The sequence below is a fragment of the Palaemon carinicauda genome, chromosome 25 (assembly GCF_036898095.1).
Source record: "Palaemon carinicauda isolate YSFRI2023 chromosome 25, ASM3689809v2, whole genome shotgun sequence".
Taxonomy (NCBI): domain Eukaryota; kingdom Metazoa; phylum Arthropoda; class Malacostraca; order Decapoda; family Palaemonidae; genus Palaemon; species Palaemon carinicauda.
Window position 1 is genome coordinate 21901316 of NC_090749.1, and position 12832 is coordinate 21914147.

Here is a 12832-nt window from a genome sequence, read left to right on the forward strand (position 1 = left end):
AATTCAAATCCAAAGAAAATCCTACGGTCTGGCAAGAAAAATTAAATACATACAAAAGAATTAAGTGTCATTCATTTGTTGTTGCAGTTAATAATTTTAGGTAATCGCACCTATAAATAGGTACAGAAATGTTAGTAATTACAAGCTAAAATTAATGAGGTAATCAAATTAAGGAGTTACTTAAACACAAACCAGTCAGTTTAAACATCCAATGTTGCATTACCATTTGGAACAGAAAGCAACACAACGACCCCTTTCACTAATCATTGGTATTTTTCATAGCTAAAACGCACATACCAGAGCTCAAGAACACCTTCAGGGTAGAACTTTCTGGCTAAAAATGCTTGGTTATAGATTTGCCTTTTTACGTTAAAGGATACCACAAATATTACTCCTGTAAGGACACCGCTCTCTCCGTCGCCCAGAAAATCAACGAACTGTTTATTTATTTGAATTCTCCTTTCGCCACACCGTGGTTTCCCATGTATATGTATTCCGCTCCATCAGAGCTACATTTTGGCATATGTATCATTTCATTACATGTTTCTGTTAACTCATAATTCGTATATTTGTAAGTGTAAGAAAACATATATTTTGGCGGGCTATTCATTCTGATTTGGCGCCAGCGCCCTCCTACCTTTCCGTCCGCACCTTGTAATATACTCCCATGCACATTTGAATAAAGTATCAGTTGATCTTGGTGACGCTTGTCTCACTGTCCTTACAACTGGTGACCTCGGAGTTGAAAGTAGCATCAGCGGTTTTGGCTTTGCCATTATAGGACTTATTACGGCCGTGCTACCTTCTCTATACTCCGTTACCTTAGGCATGAGCCTGCCTTTGGTTCTCCCACACTTCGGTGCATGTAAGGCAGTAGGATGAGCTTAACAGACATATCAACTTCTCACCTCTTCGCCGACTCGTCGTCTGGCCACGATGCAAGAAGCAACACGCCCATCGCACCCAACGGCCTCGCCTCCACGCCCAAAGTCAAACTGCCGGCCTTTTCTCAACACAACATCGCTTCCGGGTTCCTGAGAGCAGATGTACTCTTCCGCGTCGCTAGACTCAGCGACTCCTGCGCCAAGGCTGACATTGTTCTCACCTCCATACCTGAAGAGGTATTCGACAAGATTTCCCCATGGCTCGACGCCCAGGCAGGCCAAGTTTCAGACGATGACCTGAGAACGAAACTCATCGGTATCTACTCCCTCTCCGTCTCAGCAAGGGCACAGAAAGTCCTGGACCTCGCCGGCAAGCCCATGGGTGACACCTCTCCTGTCGAGGCGTGGGACGAGTTAACCAGCCTGCTCTTGCTCCCCGAAACACACAGCAACGGCCGACGACATGGATTAGCTTATCTCGCGAGATCTTTCTTCGACGCCTACCACAGGACGTAAGGGCCTGATTGACAGACTCCAACACGCTCCCGATGAACGAACTCCTGTCGAAGGCTCAGAAGCTCCACGAGGCCTCCAAAGCATCTCGCCTCGGAGCATCATCGTCAACACCGCTTTTGTTCTCCTCCTTCAGCAGCTGCTCTTCCATAGACTCCTCGGCAACGGCCCCTGAGGACGACGAGATCAACGTTCAATCAAGAAAGAAACCGCCGCAACCAACACTACCGAACCCTAGGACTAACCCAGCATGGTGCTTCTACCACCAACAGTTCGGCAGCGATGCCAAGAAATGTAGAGCACCATGCAGTTTCCCTAGAAGACGACGCCAGAAGCATCCACCTGTCACCATCGCAGCCGCAGGTAACCAAAACTAGAATGGTTTCTATATCCTCGATACCATTTCCAACCGTAGACTCATGGTAGACACCGGCGCAATGCAGTCAACATTCCCACCTTCCAAGTCTGACCTAGACCGTGGTCCCGACAAAAACGCTCCCTCACTCATCGCCGCCAATGGATCTCCCATACGGTGCTATGGGATTAGGACCCTCAAGATATCTATCATGGGCCGTTCGTGTTCTTAGCCCTTCGCCGTCACTGACGTCAATCGCCCCCTCCTCGGTGCGGATTTCCTCGCCCACCACGGACTCCTCATCAATGTCGCTAACAAACGTCTCATTGACACGGGAAGCTGCCAGTCCCGCGCCCTAAAACACGGCCCTGCAACAATGTCCGTATCCGCCGTAACGACGCACCCCTACGCCGACTTCCTACAAGAATTTCCCGAGGTTTTCAAGCCCGAGCTCTGACACTCGCCAGGTTCCCCATCCAAGCACGGGATCTACCACCACATCACAATGACAGGACCTCCTACTCACGACAAATTCTGCCGCCTACCGCCCCAGAAACTGAAGGATACCAAACGCGCCTTTGAGGACATGGAACGCATGGGTATCTGTAAGAAAGCATCAAGCCCCTGGGCATCGCCCCTACACATGGTAAAAAAGCCGGACGGGTCCTGGAGACCTTGCGGCGACTGCAGGCGCCTCAACCTCATCACAGCGCCCAATCACTACCAGCTGCCCAACATGCAGGACCTAACGAACGCGTTGCACGGCGCGAAGTATTTTACCAAGATGGACCTCCTCAAGTCTTACTTCCAGGTCCCCGTATTTCCGGAAGACATCCCGAAAACTGCCATTGTAACGCCGTTTGGATCCTACACCTTCGCATACTCAACCTTCGGTCTACGCAAAGCCGGAGCGCCCTTCCAACGACTAATGGATAGCATTCTGGGTGACCTACCTTTCTGCGTCTGCTACGTCGACGACATCCTGATATTCTCGAAAACCAAGGAGGAACACCGGAGGCACGTCCGCACCGTCCTCAAACGCCTACAGGAGAACGGCCTGGTCGTACGTTTTGACAAATGCACGTTCGGTGCGGAAGGAGTGGATTTCCTTGGTCACCGCGTATCCTCGTGCGGGGTAAAACCCATGACAACGAAGGTCGACGCCATCAGAAAGTTCCCGACACCTACAACCATCCGCCAACTTCAGGAGTTCCTGGGGATGGTCAATTACTACAGGCGCTTCACCCCAACATCGCACAAACCCTGTCACCCCTCGACAACGTCCTAAAAGGAAAAGCGAAAAAACTCGAGTGGGGTTTGCCCCAGCAGCAGGCATTCGCCCGGACGAAGGATGCCCTCGCGAATGCCACCACCCTGGCTCATTTCGACGACAACGCGCCCCTGCGACTAACGACCGACGCCAGCAACGTCGCCTGTGGGGCTGTGCTGGAGCAACTCGTCGATGGTTCTCCTCTACCGCTGGCATTCTTCAGCAAGAAATTGAAACCCGCTGAAACAAGATACAGCACCTTTGATAGGGAACTCCTCGCCGTCTACCTCGCCGACCGCCACTTCAGGCACTTCTTGGAGGGCACTCCCTTCACAATCGCGATGGACCATCAACCCCTCGTACACGCTTTTACGAAATCGACTGACGCATGGTCCTCCCGACAACAACGTCATCTCGCAACAATCGCCGAATTCGGGTGCACCATACGTTACGTCCCAGGAAAGAAAAATCCAGTCGCGGACGCCCTTTCAAGGATTGAAATTGACGCAATCCACCTGGGAATCGACTACGCCAATCTCGCAACCGAACAACGCACCGACCGAGAAGCACAGGATCACCTGACGGGGCCATCTGCGCTCAAGATAAGTGCGATTCCCCTCGGACCAGCAGGAGTAACTATTCTTTGCGACACCAGCACCGGCCGCCCACGTCCCTGGATACCAGCCTTCTGCAGAAGGAAAATATTCGATATCATCCATGGACTTTCACACCCCTCAGGACGCACCACCGCTCGCCTTCTGTCTGAGAAGTTCGTGTGGCCAGGGATAAAAAAGGACGCTCGGGAATGAGCGAAGTCATGCATCAACTGCCAGTCAAGCAAAGTCAGCCATCACACCGAATCGGGGGTAGGCGATTTCCCCCAGCCGAAAAGACGTTTCGGTCACATACACATCGACATCGTGGGACCATTGCCCCCTTCTGGATCTGCTCGCTATCTGCTTACGATCATCGATCGCTCCACAAGGTGGTTGGAGGCATCGCCGATGACGGGAGCTACGACTCAAGCATGCACCAAAGCCCTCCTGTCAAGCTGGGTGAGCAGGTTTGGCATTCTTGACGACATCACGACAGACAGAGGCTCCGCTTCCTCTCAGAAATATGGCACGCTTTGGCAAACCTGATGGGGACGACGCTCCACAGCACCACGGCATACAACCCCGTGGCAAACGGCATGGTTGAAAAAACTCACCGTGCCCTCAAGGCGTCCCTGATGGCGAGCTGCACCGACGGGGACTGGAAATCACGACTTCCTTGGGTACTCCTCGGCCTTCGCACCGCCCCTCGCGCAGACGGCGAACCTTCGCCCGCCAAAAAGGTTTACGGGGAGGCGCTCGCAGTTCCTGGCGAATTCTTTCCCTCATCAACCGACGACATGCAGCTGGATCACCTATGGGACATCGCCAGGAAGTTCAGGCCAAAAAACCTGGATGACTGCGGGTACGTTTTCGTCCGTGTCGATGCTCATTGACAACCACTAACTAGACCTTATTGAGGCCCCTACCGGGTAATTAAGAAGACAACGAAAGCCTTCCTTCTCGACGTCATTGGCCAAGAGGACTGGGTCTCAATAGACCGCGTGAAACCAGCGTTTCTCGAAGGAAGCGACACCGCCTCCGCCGGACCTGGCAGATCCAGAGTTCCACCTCAAAACAAGGCGCCCAACGAAAGAAAAATCATCAAACGACGACAAGATGAAGAGATCCTTTCGCCGACCGCCGGCGCGCCCCTCCGTTCAAAAACAATTGGAACCCTCCGACGCCCGAAAAGATACGAAGATTGATCATCAGCCCTCTACGCCGCCCGATGTCTTTGGGGGGGGGGGGGACTACTTGTAAGGACACTGCTCCCTTCGTCGTCCAGAAAATCAACAAACTGTTTATTTATTTGAATTCTCCTTTCGCCACACCGTGGTTTCCCATGTATATGTATTCCGTTCTATCAGAGCTACATTTTGGCAGGCATATGTATAATTTCATTACATGTTTCTGTTAACTCATAATTCGTATATTTGTAAGTGTAAGAAAACACATATATTTTGGCGGGCAATTCATTCTGATTTGGCGCCAGCGCCATCTTACCTTTCCGTCCACACCTTGTAATATACTACCATGCACATTTGAATAAAGTATCAGTTGATCTTGGTGACGCTTGTCTCACTGTCCTTAGACTCCTAATATACTTGCCAATCAAAGTAGGGACGTAATCATTTTCCAAAATGGCCGGTGTACGAGTTTTATGGATGACATGACCAAATGCTACGAATGACTTTACAAAGATCCAAAATTTCATGATTCCACAAGTCAATGGTGTCTGATCCAGTTCGAAGGACAACTAAAATTTAGAATTTGCATTGATGAGTAGGAAATGATTCCAGGAAAACCTCCAAGCTCCGATTTCCGAATTCCTGGCTTGGAGAAGTAGAGCGCAAGCACTCTTACATTCAACAAACCTGAGAGATGTAACAAACACTGTTTGCTAACCATAGACACGTTTCTTAGAGGTAAAGTTTTAACCATTTTATTTTGAAGGGCAGATTTGGAATAAGTTTAAATTTATTAAGAAATAAGTTCACATTAGATCTGTTAATATAGACATCTTAAACCGACAAGAATTAAGTGATTCCTTTTGCAATGATATAAGTCAAAATAAGATTCACAAAGTAGCTAAACAAAAATAGTTCAAAGAAATTCTATCACAGAGGAAATTTAAAGTATTGAGCTTGCAACTTATTACCCCATCCTGAAATGGCAACACTGTCTGTAACCTACTTAGATACTTATATACGTGAATCAGTCGGACCCGGTTAATTGATCATCTCTTGATGATAACTTCCGAAACCTCCTACATATTGCGAAATCCTTTGTGATTTATTGCTTATCCTAAAGAGAACCGGATTTAACTAGGATTTATATATTTTGGCTTGATTCCAATTCAAGTAATTTAAGGTTGTAGAAACAATTGGTTCCTTCCTTCAGTGTATGATGTGTCTCCAATTGATCTACTTGTAAGGAATAATATCTACTTTGAAGTATAAGAAAAAACCTTATTAAGATTTTTTTTTTAATGAAACCTCTCGCCTACATCGATGTAGTCAGTTACTACAAATCGGCTTCACTATTTGAAATAAATGTAAATTCTCTCTTTTGTTTTTTGCAATTGGTTTTATAACTGAATCTCCTTTCTTCCCTCTCAGTGTTATGAAACCTTCAAGTTGACTCCAGGAGGAAAATTAACACCTCTTATTTTGACTTACATCATTGCAAAAGGAATCACTTAATTCTTGTCGGTTAAATACATCTATATTAACAGCTCTAATGTGAACTTATTTCTTAATAAATATAAACTTATTCCAATGCCGCCCTTCAAGATATGAATGATTAAAACTTTACCTCTAAGAAACGTGTGTATGGTTAGCAAACAGTGTTTGTTACATCATTCAGGTTTGTTGAATGTGAGAGTGTTGGTGCTCTACATCTCTAAGCCCGGCATTCGGAAAGCGGAGCGGGGAGGTTTTCCTGGAATAATTTCCCACGCATCAATTTAACTTCTATTTTTTAGTGGTCATTCGAACCGGATCTGACACCATTGATATATGGAATCATGAGATTTGAAACTTTGTAAAATCAATCATAACCTTTCACAAATTCATCTGGTCATGTCGTCCATAAAACTCGCACAATTGCCATTTTAGAGAATGATTAAGTCCCTACTTTTATTGGCAAAGAGATGTATTTTGATGTAATATTTGTGGTATCGTCTAACAGACAAAGGCAAATCTATAACAAAGCATTTTTAGCCAGAAAATTCTACCCTGAAGGTGTTCTTGAGCTCTAGTATCTGCGTTTTACCTATGCAAAATACCAATGATTAGTTAAAGGGGTCGATGTGTTGATTTCTATTCCAAACGGTAATGCGACATTGGATGTTTAAATTGACTGATTTGTGTTTAAGTAACTCGTTAATTTACTTACCTCATTAATTCAAGCTTGTAAATACTTACCTATCTGTTGACTGTAAAAACCAATGAAGGCCACTTATTTCTTTTTTATGTATCTAAGTTTTCATGCCAGTGTGGTGTGAATTGGTAACAGTGACTGCTGGTGTTTGTATACTTGCCTGGCAACATTGAGTCTCTAATACTGTACCGGCTGGGCTAACACCTTGCCGCAACTTCAAGCCGAATAAAGAGAATGTTCCAGCAACTGTGTTTGGTATTCTACAATTCATTCGGCTTAATATTCACCATGCACAAGTTTCTGAGGCTCAGCCCGAATGACGTGGACCCAGAATTAGCCGATGCGGAGGACAAATGGATTATGTGGCATGATAACTTTGAGGCGTTCTGTGCGGCCATCAACCTGGACTTAAATCAAGATAAGTTGGCCTTGCTTCGTGCTCACGTATCTTGTGAACTGTTTAAGATAATTAAAAGTGCCACTACATATGCCACTGCCATAAGCCTGTTGAAGGCTAGATTTGTGAAACAGAAAAGTGAGGTGTTTGCCATATACAAAATAGCCAACTGTAAGCAACAGAGGGGTGAGACTCTAGATGCTTTTTGGGATAGCCTCAAAGGTCTGGCCTCGGAATGTAGCTTCATTGATTGTACAGCTGCTCAGGCTGAAGAACTGGCCATCAGAGATTCATATATCATGGGTATGGCATCTAATGCAATCCGACAGAGACTGTTAGAGAACTTATCCTTGGACTTATCCACAGCTGTGAAACAAGCCCGTGCACTGGAAATGGCTCAACTGCATTTGGCGTCTTATGCAAGTGAAACCAATACCACAGTGGGTGCATTGATAGATAAACAGGAAAAACCCGAAATGGATCCCAACAGTTTTCTGATCGAAATGAGTGACTCCCTGAATCCAAGTGAGTGTGCTGACGCCGTCAGCGGTCAGAGGTGCTTCTTTTGTGGAGGATCCCTCCATACCAGAGCCCACTGCCCATGAAGAAAGCCTCGTGTTCCAACTGTCAGAAGGTGGGTCATTATGCTCGTGTCTGCAAGTCACAAAGAAAACAATGGAACAATAATGGTGAATCAACTAACTCTAATCTTGTAGCTGGAATAGTCCCAGACAACCTCCCACAGTCCGTCCCTGCTTCCATAACAGGGGCCGCTGTGGCTGCAGCTTCTCCTGCACTACCAAGTGTTTAGAGAACTGTCCTACCTGTAGAACTGAATGGAGGCTAGGCCCTGGATGGTCTGGTCACACTGGAGCATTTAAAAGCTTTATAGATGACAAAGTAGCTAGGGCTATGAACTTAGTGACTTGTTCTTCAGCCTGCAGCATAACCATGGCTAATGCTAAACAGACAATGAAACTTAACAAGTGTTGCAATTACGATTTAACCGTAAGTGAATGAGTATACCCTGAGTTCTGTCTGCACTTGATGGATGATTGCATAGCTCAAGTCGTTTTGGGACATGACTTCCTACAGTTACACAGGCAAGTCAGCGTAGACTTTGGTGGAACGCTATCACCTTTAGAGCTAAGCATCCAGTCACCTTGTGCTCTGAATGCGGCTCAAATTGAACCGCCAGCCATCTTCGACACTCTGACAGTCGACTGTCAACCGATACAGGTGAAATCCAAAAGTTATTCCAAAGAGGACTCCGAGTTCATCAAGAAAAAAGTAAAAAGGCTGCTAGAGGAGGGCATCATCACACCGAGTCGCAGTTTTTTGAGAGCTCAAGTGGTAGTCGTCGATCAGTGCGATAAGAAAAGATTGGTCATAGATTACTCTTAAACCATAAACAGATTCACCAACCTAATATGATTGAGAAAATTATTACTTACCGCTACTTCAGCTCTATAGACTTGAAGGCAGCATATCATCAAATACCATTGAACATTGCTGATCGGAAATACACGGGCGTTCGAAGCAGATGAAATTATTGGTAAGGAGCTACTAAAGGGTACGTTCGCCTACATAGATGACATCACGGTCTGTGGTCACACACGTGAAGAACACGACAGAAATCTGAAACGCTTTCAAGAAACTGCATTGAAGTATGGACTTACCATAAATGACAAGAAAAGTGTTTATGCTCAAACATTAATCTCAATTTTGGGCCATGTAGTGAATGATCACTAAGTCTTACCTGACCCGGAGAGAATGCGTCCACTTCTGGAGATAAACCCTCCGGACAGTACCCCTAGTCTCAAAAGAACGTTAGGACCCTTATCCCACTATGCGAAGTGGGTACCGAACTTCTCCCAGAAAATTGGACCTTTAGTCGAAGTGAAAACTTTCCCGATGGCCAAATTCGCAGAACAAGCATCCGAAGAACTAAAAAATGAAATACCTCGAGCTTCACTTGCTGTTACAGATGACGAAGCTATCATTGTAGTCGTAACAGATGCCTCTGCTGACGCCGTTGTAACCTCATTGACACAAGAAAGAAAACCGGTGGCCTTCTTTTTTCGCTCGCTCTCAGAATTGGAGAAACGACAATCGGCAGTGGAACGCGAAGCATGTGCTATCGTAGAAGCCATCAAGAAATGGCGACACTTTCTGCTAGGACGTAAATTTAGATTCATAACTGATCAGCAATTGGTGCGTTTCATGTTTGACGCCAAGAACCATGGCAAAATCAAGAATGAAAAAATAATGTGGTGGAGGCTGGAACTGAGTGTTTCAACTTCGACATCACATACAGACCTGGATCAAAGAACCAAGTAGAAGACGCTCTCTCTCGTGCCTCGGGATGTGTGGCTTCACTTACCTGTACTCAAGGAGACAAGCTGACTCAGCTTCACAAGCACCTGTGTCATCCAGGAATCTGAAGGATGACCAACATCATAAGACAGAGAAACTTACACTTTACCATTGAAGAAGCTTGGACTGTCAAACGTAACTGTCACAGGTGTGCGAAGATCAAACCTAAATTCTCCAAAGAGACAGGAACATTGATAAAAGCTACCAGGCCATTAAAACGTCTGGCTATCAACTTCAAAGGTCGATGCCGTCCACCACAAAGAACAGGTACATACTCAACATAATCAACCAGTACAGCAGATATCCGTTCGCCTTTGCAACAGGTGTCTTACCTCAGCGAGTACCACCATTGAATGTTTGTATACTCTCTTTGCAGTTTGGGGCCTGCCCAGTACATTCATTCAGACAGGGGACCTGCTTTTGGGTCATCAGAGTACCAAAAGTTCCTTCATTACCGTGAAGTGGCTATAAGCTACTTGTCTGCGTTTAACCCCCGTGGCAATGGCCAGATCGAGAGAGCCAATGGAACTTTGTGGCACACCGTAAGGCTAGCTCCTGCTTCTCTCTCCCTCCCTATAGAAATGTGGGAGGCTGTCCTGGATCAAGCATTACACAGCATGAAGTCCCTTCTGTGTGTCGCTACAAACTAAACACCACATGAGCTCATGTTCCTGCACTACAGGAAAGCAACATACGGGCAGACGGCTCCATCGTGGATGACAGAAAAGGAGCAAGCTCTTCTAAAGAAAACGGTTAGGAAATCCAAGTACGAACCAGAGGTCAAGGAAGTTAGACTCCTGCATGTCCACCCACAATGGGTTCGTGTTACGCACCAAGACGGCAAGGAATCCATTGTGTCGACTCGTCACCTAGCTCCTGCAGCTAAAGTATTCAGTCCAAACACCTGTCCCGATAAAGGAAGCGTCACATCTTCAACATGCGAGAAAATGGTAAGACTCCTATCAATCAAGGAACCCCCCCTCCCACCTGGAGTCCTAAGCCAGAGAACGGAAAGAAGTCGAGTGGATACAAAACAAGTCCAGGGAGGGAGCCTGCAACTGAACCGCAACAAACCACAGAACCGCCCACCCCAGGAAAGGCACTGTCGAAAGAACACCTGCAGAAACGCCAACCTCTGATGCGCCCCAACGCACAAGTCGAATCAGGCGCTCTCTTGGCTAATTCTCAGATTTTGTCTTAGATGAGTGGGAGTAGTATGGTTAGTAAGAGTCCTTATGTCAATTTGTTCATTAAGAATTAGTAGTTATAAGGTCAGTTTTTACCAATGTATCTTTTATGTAAGGGAGATGACCCCACTTATCGAATAAAATAAGTACTCATGAGTTTAGTAATGTGAATATGAAATTTGTAGTGCCAATAAGGTAAGCTTTGTAATGCAAATGCGATGTAAGAATAATTATTTCAATTGGTGTGAAATCTGAGTGAATTCATGTTTTGTTATGATGCGAATGTGTACTGTACTGTATATTCTTCTTTTCAGTACAGGTAAATGTGGTGTTAATTGGTAACTGTGACTGCTGGTGTTTGTATGCTTGCTTGGCAACATTGAGTCTCTAACACTGTACCGGCTTGGCCAACACCTTGCCAAAACTTTAAGCCGAATAAAGCCAAAGTTCCAGCAACTGTGTTTGGTATTCCACAGCCAGACTGTAGGATTTTCTTTGGAATTGGTTTTACCTGCAGCATCAGAAACTACGGAAATAACAAAAATAGCGAATAGAGCCATTTGCTGTTTATAATCTTCCTATCTATTGTCTCTCTCCTTTATTTGACTTAATTATCTCTCTCTCTCTCTCTCTCTCTCTCTCTCTCTCTCTCTCTCTCTCTCTCTCTCTCTCTCTCTCTCTCAATCTAACTAAATTGCCACTGTAGATAAGGAAGAAAAGAATCTGTAATTGCTATAGTTTTCCACTAATCGATAACTTTTCTCTCTCCCCCTAAATCCATTAATCAAATCTGAGATAGTTTTCGTAAGTATAATGTTTCTATGAAATCTTACAACAGAATAGAAGAGCAGATCTTCCTGTTTCCCATCAAACCCAATTAGAAAAAAAGACCCAAAGTCATTATAGAATAAGAAGGATTAAATATGCAGCATTTATTAATATATAGATATATATAAAGGAATGATAAAGAAATAGATTTCATTTAGTCCCCCTTGAAAGTCAAGACAAAAAAACGAAATAAAACTGTGTTGCGAGTTCTTCTATTTTTTGGAAAATCTATAGAAAACTGCATTAATTAATCTTCATTATAGTCAACGAGAGTAAAAGTTTTCACGTTTGTATTCTATCTTTCAGTTTCTTCACTTATTAAATACTGGTGGAGCAGAAAAGGCTTCCCCCAATCTCGGTGAACATTTGCTTAAAATTACGAATTCCAGGCGGAAAGATTTTTTATCATCATCATGATGTATTTTGAAAGAGCTTTAGCTTTTTGACCTTTTAAAAATTTGTTTTTATTTTCATAATTATTTTTGATATTATTGAATGGAATTTTTTATATCATATAGGAAGAATTAGTAATAATTTACATAAATAGTGGTAGACAAAGAAATCAAATTTTCGGAAAGAGACTGATCAAGTTTATGCTTTGTGAATGTCTACTCTTACTGAATGTTCACCACATCAATTATTATTGGAAACCCTTAAATAGAAGGGTTTAAGATATTCGGTCATCTATTTCCAACTCGTTCCCCGTGAAGAAATTCTTCGCTATGTCAGTCGACTGAGATACCTATATCACTATCTTGCCATCTCCTACAGCTATATAACCCTACTCTTACTCTGATACTACACTCCTCCCGACCTTACCGTAGAGTAAAATTATTGTATAATATTTATCGCATTCGTCATACTTAACCATGTTAATCATGAGCCAATTGTATTGAAACCCAAATTGGGTGGGTCTGAACATGGCATCAATGTTGATATTTTAAGTAGTAGATTGCAAAGAGTTGTTGTTGATGGACACCATAGTGATTATAGGAAATGTGGTATTTAGTGTTCCTCAGGGCAGTGTTCTTGGCTCATTACTTTT